Below are 12,089 nucleotides of genomic sequence, written 5' to 3' on the forward strand. Positions count from 1 at the left end.
CATTCCCAATCTCTAAGACCTTTTAACCTGGTTAACTTCTGTCCCTTTGGGCCTGGCACATCTGCAGAATAGTGTATATGCAAATTATGCCAGCAGAACCAAACCAGAGATGTTTTAGGGTGGTGTCAGTGTTTGGTTATATGTACAGTGCGTTTGGCTCAATGCTGGTGGGCCGACCTGGACCTGTTGGCAATCCTGAGCTTTGGGCTAGTGGCCAGTGAGCAGATGGGTGGGTGGGAGGACAAGCTGTTAGCTCTGTGTTAAATGAATTATAAATGCATTTGGAGGCCTTTGGTCATGTTTTTTCGTGCTCTATGTTGACTGAGCTTTTTTTCCTCCCTGTATCTCCAATATTCCTTCAACTGCAGTATTGGCAGTTATGTCTTATATCAGTTATGTCACTGTAAAGCTAAAAAGAATTTAGAAGAAAAAGGAAAAAAAAAAAGAAAAAAGGCAGAAAAGTGCCTGTCTATTATGACATTTTTCTACTGCACGATATCTAATCGACTCTGCTCAGCTATTTTGATTTTCCACGAGGCAAATCTGGTGAGTACTTTTTCAGCTCTGCCCACAAACTGTATCAAGCGAGCAGAGTAGGGACTGAATCGCATGTGTACACATTGCATAGTGCTGATTGGCCAGAGAGACTTTTCTACACAGCGAAATGCAGAGCTTTGTTAAAATATCAAACTATAGCAGAGGTCACAATGTTTTATGCTACTCACAATGGTAGCTCATGAAATCAAGTTATGGTCTTTTGAAGAGTGATAGTGGGAAACCAACCAGAAACCAAGCAGATAAAGCCCAGTCAAGTAGAGCAGATACAATGTAATGGAAAAGCTCCATTAGTAGATGTTATCAGTGCAGTGTCTGATTCCGAGTAGAAAAGTGTCAATGGAAATTAAGAGAAGGAAAATGTTGCCATCTACAAATCATAGAGCTCTGAAGGCAGATATATTGTTGGTTAGCAACGTTTGTAGTTTTGAATTTAATGCATTTTGCATTGTATTTATTAAATAACCCCAGGATATGGACAACCAACCTAAAGGTTTAAGGTTCAAGGACTTATAAAGCCCTAACTCTTGTAATAGATGATAAAGGCTGAAAGGTTATTACAGTTATTAATGGTTATTATGGTCCACTATTACCCCTCAGGTGTTCATAGATCTGTTAAATGTGTGTGTAACATGTGGACTGTGGAAGATTTGAAGGCCGTAAGCAGACAGAAGTGTCATTACACAGGACATAATCATTAACCGTGGATAAATGACCTCACATTTCCCAGTGAGAGTGCTGGAGAGCTGTGTGAACGCTGTGACCCTTAATGGCCTCAGTGAGACGTCTGAATGTCGGTGGACAATAAACACTCCTCAGGCAAGTTTTTTTTGCCCCTTCCCTAAAACTCTTTATCATCTCCCGTTCCTCTGAGCCACTCGGCAGCAATTTGCTGTAGTCAGTCGACTGGTGGTTTTATAAGGGGAGCATCTCCCAGGAGCAGTGACACTGTCATCAGTGTGAACATGGCTCATTTTTTAAGTCTGCTGAGTGGATGGCCATGCAGAAGAGTTTACACTTACTACACGTTTATGGAGATCCTAAACACATTTTTAGATATAGCGTAGTCTTCAGACACTCCATATACACGGAACGATCATTGGACTCATGGTCTATTTTATTACCTTCACTGACAATACAAGATTTTTCAACGCTATATATTCAATTAGACACACCTAACTCATTCATCCACCTTGTAGATGTAAAATCAGAGACAGTGATTGCGTTTACATACACTTAATAATCTGTACTAAATCAGATTTCTGTAGTTATCTGATTATTCAAGTGGTGATGTCTGAGATTGGTGTAAGGTCTAGAAATCCATTTAAGTGAGCCAGATCTTAGCTCAGTAATCTGATTTCTCAATCCTGTGATCCTCAATCCACGTAAACTCCTTCCCCTATTTCTTTCAGACATTTCGGTCTGCATATGCGCACAAACATAACCAGACAGAGTGCAGATCTGTCTAAATTCATTAATTACCTCTTGCTCCTACCAGCATCTTGGGTTTCTGTCTCTACCAGGAGGAGACTGCATTTAAAGGAACAGATGCTTGTTTAAAAAACATTTAAAAAAAATATTAGAAATCATAAAAGATCCATATTTGCAGGTAAAATGGTTCCATGTTTACCAAAGACACAAAAGGAAGTTTATATCATGCTTTTCTGTGATATTAAGAGCTGTTGCAAAGCATAAATGAGATTATTGCCAGACTCACGCAAACTCAGTTTTCCCATTATCTGATTTCCCAAGTGTATGTTATCGCGTTGTTCAGATTAGTCACAATATCTAATTTTATCTGAATAGTAAGCACATGAAAATGCACTCAGCAACTCATCAGTTGCTATGCAGTTGCCACCACCTCAGTGCCACTTTTGGGAATAATCCTCCACCCTAATCACACTTGCTCTCTGGTGGTCCTGTGGGGGCCCTGACCATTGTAGAGCAGGGTGAAATGGGGATCAGAAAGCATGCAGAGAAACAGCTGGAATACAGTCTGTAATTGTAGAACTACAAAGTGCTCCTTTGCGGTCAGTGGAACTAACAAAATGGACAATGAGTGTAGATACAAGGTAGGTGTTCCTAATGTAATGATCATTTAGTGTAATTGTGGATCCAGCCACTAAGGGACATTGACATTGTGTAGTTCTCATGAAAGAAAAGCATGAAATGGAATGGGCTGCTCTGGAGCAGCTGCACATAGGCTGAAGTTCACTATGCCCAAAGTCAAGTCTCAGCTAGTAGGGGGATTTTAAGCCCCCAGCACTGGACTAAGTACAAGAGGATGTGAGTTCTCTGGAGTAATGGGGTACTGGGATGTCACTGGGATGAGCTAGATTGGGGTTAAGTATCCAGAACTTGACCTTAATAATATTCCCACAGATGAATATCATCAAACTCTCAGAATTGTTCTGACATCTAAAGCTCACACAGGAGGGTAGAAATTGTTGCTACACCAATGGATGTCAGGTAGCATAGGGAACTGGAGAACACCCAATAAATTAATTCAACCTCAATACCTGAGCTCAATAAAGTTTGTGACTGAATGCCATCAAATCCTTACAGAAATGTTGTAGTGTAAAACTAGGGGGCAACAGTTTGTTCTAGCCAGCAGACCTGTGTTTGTATAAAGAAACGTCTCCCTGTAGCAGGGGTACAGTCATCAGTGTGAACACTGCTCATTTGTCAGGTCGGCTGACTGGTCAGCCATGCAGAAAGAGCTTTCACTTACTACATACCCATAAATGTACAAAGTATTTATGAACAGAAAAGGGCCCTGACACCGACACCCTCGCCTCTCTCAATGTCCATTTAAATCTCCAATGAGAGTCTTGTTCCCAGATCTGTGTGACACTCTGTCTTAACCACAGACGCATGACACAGATTTTCAGAGAACGCAGGGCTATTTTATGATGTTTCAGGTCTGTCAGCATGGCCTGAGTGGGTCTCATTATTGTTGTTATGCACTCTATGAACCCACTGTGGCAGACTAACACTGAGAGAATACAGACTGTACTTCTAATAACTGATCACTTTTAAAAGGACACTTCTTTCTTTCATTGGTGTTATCGGTCATGTGTAAGCACGTGTTATATATACAGTATACAACAAATGTTTTAAACACCCTATTTTTTTCTTTGTATAAATTCTCTTATAGTTATTAATTTATGAATTCTGCATCATTGAGTCAGTACAAAAACCTTTTAGATTTACTTTACCAATAATAATAATAATCATGTTACAATATATATATATATATATATATAATTTTATGTCTGTAAAGAAAGCAACCTTTTAAAAAAAGAGGTTACATTCAATTAAAAAAAAAAAAAACATATTGAAGACTCCTGAGTTTTTGCATAAAAAAAGAAGTGTGACAATCCAACTTATTAAAAGGATTCTCTAAGGCACTAAGTAAAGCTAACCATCTAATTTCTTTATAAAACTGTATAAACTATACCTAGGACTAATATTTAAGAAAAAAAAGGTAATGGTCGTCACATATAATAATGACTTTTTTTAGTTTATTAATGATTACTGCACATTGTTGTCCTTTTTTCAAATAATAAATAAGTAATTCCATTATTTTTAAAGTCATTTTTACTGCACAGTACTGTGTATATGAAAACTTAGCATAAAACGTGGTGATAATCAAGAATTTAATACCAACAAGTTATTGCTTTATTTTAATCATCAGTTACAAGTATTTTGGCCTTCTCTAAAAATATCCAATGAAACAAATTCTAGTGCATTACTTTTGTAAATGTAATCAAATGTGTATAAATATTACACACACACACACACCATTTATTAACTAAAATAATTAATATTTATATGAAGACCATCGTTGTAAATTATTGCCATGTTTCTTCTGCCTCATAACCACATTATACAGTGCTTAGAATCTGTTCAGAGCCATAGCATTCATAGAACCTAAAAACCTCTGCTGGAAAGTGTTTTCAATTCATGCATTTCTTCTGCAATAATCTGTAACCTTCAATACATCTGCCACAACCACCCTTATATTCACTCTCACAAACTGTAAACAAGAATAAACATGAACAAAGTGATATGAAAATACACCAGAATAGCCAAATAACAGATGATGACTTCAATTCACTGCGGGGAGAAATTACTTTGCAAGTCAAAGACCTCCAGCTGTGCACGTCTGCATTCCTTTTTAAAGAAAGAGCATGTTTTTTCACTTCCTCAGAAGCTTTTTGAGAGATGAAAAAGAGATGAAAAGAGTAGTAAACCCAGTTCATAACACTTCATGGTGGCCATTACCACCACAGTCCACTACTAGTTAATGAAGGCTTAAAGCAAATAAATTCACTGCATGTAGTCGAAAAAGACCACAGTATTCAATAATGGATAATATACAGTCAATACAGTCCTGGCAGGACCAGAAATTAGTTTTCTAAATTTGATCTTGATATGCAACATTAGCTCAGATCAGGACCAGAGTTGTGCCACCGTCTGGGTCTCTCCACTCTCTCCACTGGACGAAAGTATATGTGAGATTGCAAAGATGAGCTTTAACAGAGCGAAACAGAGGCTGCAGAAAAACAGCAACACTGATTAAATATGGTAAAAGAGAGAATGAAGAAGAAAGAACAAAGCCAAAAAAAGAAAAGGACAAAAAAAGTGCTTCTGCTCCTTCCACCTCACAGCGGGGTGCTTTGTGTTTGAAGTAAACAGAAGCTCATTATCATTTTAAGGAACAGACTCATTCTGAAACTGGTTGTTTAGACATAGTAAGAAGACGTTTTGTCCAAAGCATGTCACAGACATTTTATTAAGACCAAGGGCAACTGTGTACAGTTGGGGTACAGTTTGTTGTCTTTAATGCCTGTTGAGGGAAGATTTTATTGTCACTGTAGGAACAAAACCTTAGCTTCAAAATAATTATTTTTTCAGAAAAGGATAAAAACCCTCTTAAATTTGTTAGTTACTGAAACAGGAATTTTTTAAACAATCTATTGTTTTGTTTATCATGGTAATGTCACAGTGTAAAGAAAGACCAGCTGGCATTTTCAAATTATGCCCAAAATAAAGAGAAATGTTTCTTTTGGCCATGAATTATCAACTTTGTATTCTGTAATGTTTTGCACTTGGCATTGGGCGTGGTGAATTTTAATTATACAAGATTATACAAGATGTGCCTGTAGAACTGAATCTGTGTTCACACTAAGATCTGCCTTAAAATGCAGCTTATTTTATGTTTAATTACACAAGACTGCCAAGCTGGGAAGGAGTAGTCTAGCAAATGCTTCCAATAAGAAATATGGAACAACATATTATTTTCAATATAGATATTTATATATATATATAAAATATATATTTTCAAACTGCCAATTTGGCCATTGGTCACTGGACACATCAACATATACTGAGAACACTTAAAATCATATTCCAATACTGTTAGTCTGACAGACAAGCTAGCACAACACAGTATGTCTCAAAGTAGTGTTTAACATTAATTTATAGAATTAGACATAAAATAACTGCATTGAAAATACAAACAGGCACTGAAAATGTATTACAAAATGAACATGTAATGTGGGTGGCATGGTGGTGCAGCAGGTAGTGTTGCAGTCACACAGCTCTGGGGACCAGGAGGTTGTGGGTTCGATTCCCACTCCGGGTGGCTGTCTGTGAGGAGTTTGGTGTGTTCTCCCCGAGTCCGTGTGGGTTTCCTCCGGGTTCTCCAGTTTCCTCCCATGCTCCAAAAACACACGTTGATAGGTGGATTTGTGACTCAAAGGTGTCCCTGAGTGTGAGTGAATCTGTGTGTTACCCTGTGAAGGACTGGTGTTCCTTGTGCCCAATGATTCCGGGTAGGCTCCGGACCCACCACAACCCTGAACTGGATAAGTGTTACAGTCTACATAAGTGTTGTCTCTAGGGGCACAGAGCTCACAGCGCTTCCTTTTCTGCCCATGTACTTGTTGGGGGAGAGCAGCCAGGGCAGTGGCTGGGGCTGGGGCTTGCACACTCCTAAACAGACTGGCAGAGGCTGGTGTGTGGGGAATGTGCTGGTGCTGTTGAATAAGAGGAATCACCAAAGCTTTTCCCAGATCTGATAGGAACCTCTTGAAACTCTTCCCCTGATTCCAGGTTGGGTCGATGGCTGTCCACACCACATATGCTTTGAAAGCAGACATCAAGGATGTTGTAGAACCGTGCCACAGGCCAGGTCTTCCATTTCTGAGACATCCTCCTGTATCTCTGGTTCAATTTCAGTGCCCTCTTCATCATGTCCAAAAACCTGGACCAGAACCTCTTCGACAGATAACCGCTTGGTCAGTCACCTACCCATTGTGCTCAGAGTAAAAGGAGTGCAAGGCAAACATCAAGCTATATATATGAGGTCTGTGTGAAGATGATACATTGATTCGTCTGAAAAGAGTGGTTAACATGGGGGACAGGCACAAAAAGCATGGGAAAGAGATGTGTATCCGTAAAAGACATTGTTCAGTATGAAATGTGTGTGAGTGAATGAGTCAGCTGGGGTGGTGTGTATGGGGATGTTTTCTGTCTGATGGATAAATATACTCTGCATACCCATTCATTTCCTATGGCGGTCACTTTTGACCAGGAACACCACAGGTGTTGACTAAAACACTCAAAATTCAATGAAAGAGGTGATCATCACTTTTATATGTTCAAGTGCATAATGTGGAGGATATCATAAGGCCTTGAGGCAATCAGATGTAAAACACAATATTTATGAGCATTTTAAGTTGTAAATCGGTCAGATTTGACTCGGACACGACAGGAGGGATATATGAAATAATCCTGATGCTCAAGGTGCAACAAATGACCCGATGTAAATGAGGTGTTGGGTCTGCTCTCCAGGGGCTCCTATTGAAGTACTCAGAGTAACATCTTAAAGCAACATGTGAGAACATCACTTAATCCACTATAAAATAATTTTGCAGGAGGGCAACAGGTATTTGTGTCTTATTTTGCTAGTTGAACTAAAGCCCTATCTGAAAGGCAAACACTTCAATGGATATTAGAGCAAGACCTTGTGTAATCAACAGTGAAAGGCACTTAATGGGATCAGAGAGAGAGAGAGAGAGAGAGAGAGAGAGAGAGAGAGAGCATGTGTATGGCAGAGTGGAGGGCTACTGTATGCTTTAAGGTACTCTGACCATACAGACAGGGCAAAGTGACCCTTCAGTGAACCAGCACTGTGATGGACTAGCAGATTTAATATATGACATGTGTATATGGACTTTCATTCAAGTCATTCAGCAGTGGATATGGCCAGTGGGGGCACAGTGTGCACATTTCACAAACACTGCTCTTAATCAGGAGTAATGAATAGCGCACTGGGAAATGTGCTCCACTCTATTCTTCATCAATCACTGGAAACCATACATGAATGGACAGGCTAAAAATAGAGCAGCTTAAGGCAGAGGGACCTGTTTTATTTGCTGGGGGATTTACACAGCCACAGAAAAGTATGGAATCACCGTTCTAAAGGTTTGAATTCATTGTACTAAATATAATAGAAACCAATCTACAAACGTATGTTAAATATTCTAATGTGATGCCAATATTCGATGCTAATATTGGGCAGAGTAAAATAATAACTGTATTCATGTCATATAGAGTTGTTGTCCCCTGCAACAGCCTTTACCATTTTTGATGGCTTTACATTCAATAATTTCACAATCTTGTGACAATTTGATGGCATTGTGCCATGAGAACGTTGAGAACATGAGATCACAGACAACAATACAATTCATCCCTAGGATACTGGTTGGTGCTCCACCACTTGAGAAAATACAGCTTCACTATTTCATCACCCAGGGCTGAGGGGGCTTTTTTCTCCTCTAACCCACATCTTGCGTTTAGGATGGCGATCATGAGCTCATGTGCAGCTGTTCTGAAGCATCTCACTTCGTCAAGTTGATGCACACAACACTGTCTACAATGGGGCAACAAAGCAGCTGACCTCATTAAATATAAAATATTTGAACATAAAATACTTATAGATATATTATTGTTAATAAAGTATTTTATAATTTAACCACTTATTATTTCATTCATTATCTGTAACTGCTTATCCAATTCAGGGTCGCGGTGGGTCCAGAGCCTACCTGGAAGGCGGGAACACACCCTGGAGGGGGCACCAGTCCTTCACAGGGCAACACAGACACACAAACACATTCACTCACACCTACGGACACTTTGGAGTCACCAATCCACCTGCAACATATGTTTTTTGGACCGTGGGAGGAAACCGGAGCACCCGGAGGAAACCCACGTGAACACGGGGAGAACACACCAACTCCTCACAGACAGTCACCCAGAGTGGGAATCAAACCCACAACCTCCTGGTCCCTGGAGCTGTGTGACTGCGACACTACCTGCTGCGCCACCGTGCCACCCTTATCATTTTGCTGTATAGATTATTATTAATAATAATCACATTTTCAATGTATAGGGATGAACAATGATTTAAAAATTGTAATTGTGATTCTTCCAACCAATATCTGAGAAAATTTTACTTTAATATTGTATGTGTATTTGAGTCTACTTGTTGTGGTTATGCACATAGAGCAATTTATTTATTTGTTTTTTACCTCTGGTTTGTCTAACTGTTAAATAGAAGTTAGTCCCTATAACTTTAAATATTTATAAAAACTAATTTTCTTGATAATGTAGGCTATATTTGCAGTGGCAGCTCTTTTGATTTGAGAATGGCACATATTTATATTGTGATTTCAATGTGAAATTGTGAAAGATTTCAAAATTTATAATATATTGAGTTGGTAAATGTATTATTTATCTGCCCAAATTGCTACTTTTTGGTATGTTATCTACATATGAGACCAATAATAGCTTGACGCAAGATAGATTAAGTGGTGAATAATTAATATAAAATAAACACGATAAGAAGAGAAAATATGAAGGAGAGAAAATTTTGTAAAGCTTAAGTCTAAAGACAGAACTAGCAGCCCCCTCCCCTCCCCCACCATCTTAAAAACACTAAAAACAAAATAAAAATAAAAAAATAAAGAGAATTAGTAGCACCTCCATCAAACAAGCTGTGAGTCCTTCAACAGTTCATAAGCTCTCACGCTGAAAGAACAGAGAGAAATTGAGAAGAACAGAACACACACATACACATTTGTTTTCATGCACTGTGGGGCCATTTCACACTTACATTCATTTTGTGGAAATCTATAGCTTAATCATGAACCATGAATGCTACTAACCCAACCCAAACCCTAATCAATCCTATACCATGAACTAACAACATGACTTCACTTTATAATTATGACATACATTGTGGAGACTAGCGTGTTCTCACAAGAAAGAGAACTTTTGGTCTCCGCTATGTGATATATTTTTGGTGCGCACACATACACACACACACAGTCACACATCATTAGATTACCTTACAGATGTCACAGTAACAAACAGCATAAACGCCAGACTTGAATACAGCTGGGACCTGCAGACCAAATGTTCCGGTGAGCAGATGTCACCGACAGAGAGAAAATACTTTCGCTTTTCACACAGCTACATCCGAACCATAATGATTTTCTCCTCCCAAATATAGAAGCCTTCCACTTATTGCATTATTTCTATGACACACCAGGATGAACATTTCAGAGATTCACTGCAAGAAATAATTGTCTTGCCAGGTGATATCAATTTTTATCTTCTTGGTATTTCTAATATTTCACATTCTGTGATTGTTATATTGTAATGTGTGTGTGTGTGTGTGTGTGTGTGTGTGTGTGTGCGTGTGTGTATAAATAAATATACATATAAATATATATAAATTTAAAACAAATCATAGCTTGGTATGCCCTGTGAAGGACTGGCGTCCCCTCCAGGGTGTATTCCCGCCTTGCGCCCGATGATTCCAGGTAGGCTCTGGACCCCCCGCGACCCTAAATTGGATAAGCGGTTACAGATAATGGATGGATAGATGGCTTGGTAGTCCCTGGATGAACTGGTTTACACTCCACCGATCATAACATTTGAGCACCCATGTTTAAAATGAGTTCAAATTAGGTTTAATGCAGTTTCTCTGACACATCCAGGCCACTGTATCTATATCTGCTTCATAACGTGAAGAAGAATTAGAGAAAATGACTAATGGCTCCATTGGGACATATGCTTGAATCTACAGTAAAGTGAGATAATTCCACCTTATAATTCAATACATAAAAAGAGTAAAATTGTCTAGAAATAATATGTGGTAAAGCTTTATGATTGGTCAGCGTTCATAAGCCTATAGAAGCAATTCAAAGCAAACAATTGACAAACATTTATAATGGCAGCTTTTTGGAATAAACCTTCGTCTGTAAGTTGATATAAAAGGTTTAAGTAGATGTCATATAGCCTCATAAAAGATCATCATTCATTAATTTTCTTCATCCTGTTACTAACTGGGCACATGGCAGGAACACATACGGTCCATCACAGGAATTCAAACACTCACATCTTCACCTACGGACACATCCACACAGCCAAATCACCTATAAACATATGTTTTTGGACTGTGGAAGGAAACCAGAGCATTCAGAGGAAACCTATGCAGACACACGGAGAGCACTCAGACAGAACTCCTCACATAAATGACCCAAGACAGGTGTCAAACCCATAGCCTAAGGACCTGCAGTATCACCATGCTAGCCCTAAATGATGACCAAAGAAACCAGACAAGGTTAGCAAATATATAAATACCCTTGCAGAATTATCACATCAAACGAGATTAAAGCTAATTTCTCCTGCCGAAGCAATAGTTTTTGCCATGTTCTTTTGACAGGACAAAGAAACACTCGCGTCTGATTGGTGGAATGGGGTGTTGTGAAGATGTCCCTGGCGACAGTGTCCAGTTTGTCCACGGCTCACCTCCCCTGCCACCCACTGAGCAGTGGAGCAGCCCAGAGACTGATCCAGCTCCAGATGAACGTTCTGCTCCATTTAACCCATATGCTGAAGCCCAGCCCATGTAATTGGCATCCCTGAGTGACATTCATCATTCCATTTAAGTTCACACTCTTCCAGCCCATTCCAGTGTGTGCACGTGTGTGTGCGTGTGTGTGTGTGTGTGTGTGTGTGTGTGTGAGTGAGTGAGTGAGTGAGATCAGTTATCAAGCTTCCGATAATCTTAATTCATAATGCTTAATGCATAATTTCATTTACAGAACATGCCTACAACTTTGAACATTTGATTTTCTTTTTATTGTGATGCAACAAATATGACAAAATAACAGTGAACTTCAGTGCACATTACTATTCACCCCCTAAAGCCACCTTTGAGCTTTGGATAAAGCTCTATGAACTTTATGAGCTTGCCACATCTTGCCACTGGGATTTCTGCCCATTCCTCAAGGCAAAGTTAATCCAGCTGCTTCAAGTTAGATGGTTTCCACCGGTGAACAGCCATCTTCAAGTCTGATATCAGATTCTCAATTGGGTTAAGGTCTGGGTTGTGACCAGGCCATTCCAATACATACACGTGTTTCCCCTTAAACCACTCGAGTGGTGCTTTAGCA

The sequence above is a fragment of the Hoplias malabaricus genome, chromosome 6 (genome assembly GCF_029633855.1).
Source record: "Hoplias malabaricus isolate fHopMal1 chromosome 6, fHopMal1.hap1, whole genome shotgun sequence".
NCBI classification, from domain to species: Eukaryota; Metazoa; Chordata; class Actinopteri; order Characiformes; family Erythrinidae; genus Hoplias; species Hoplias malabaricus.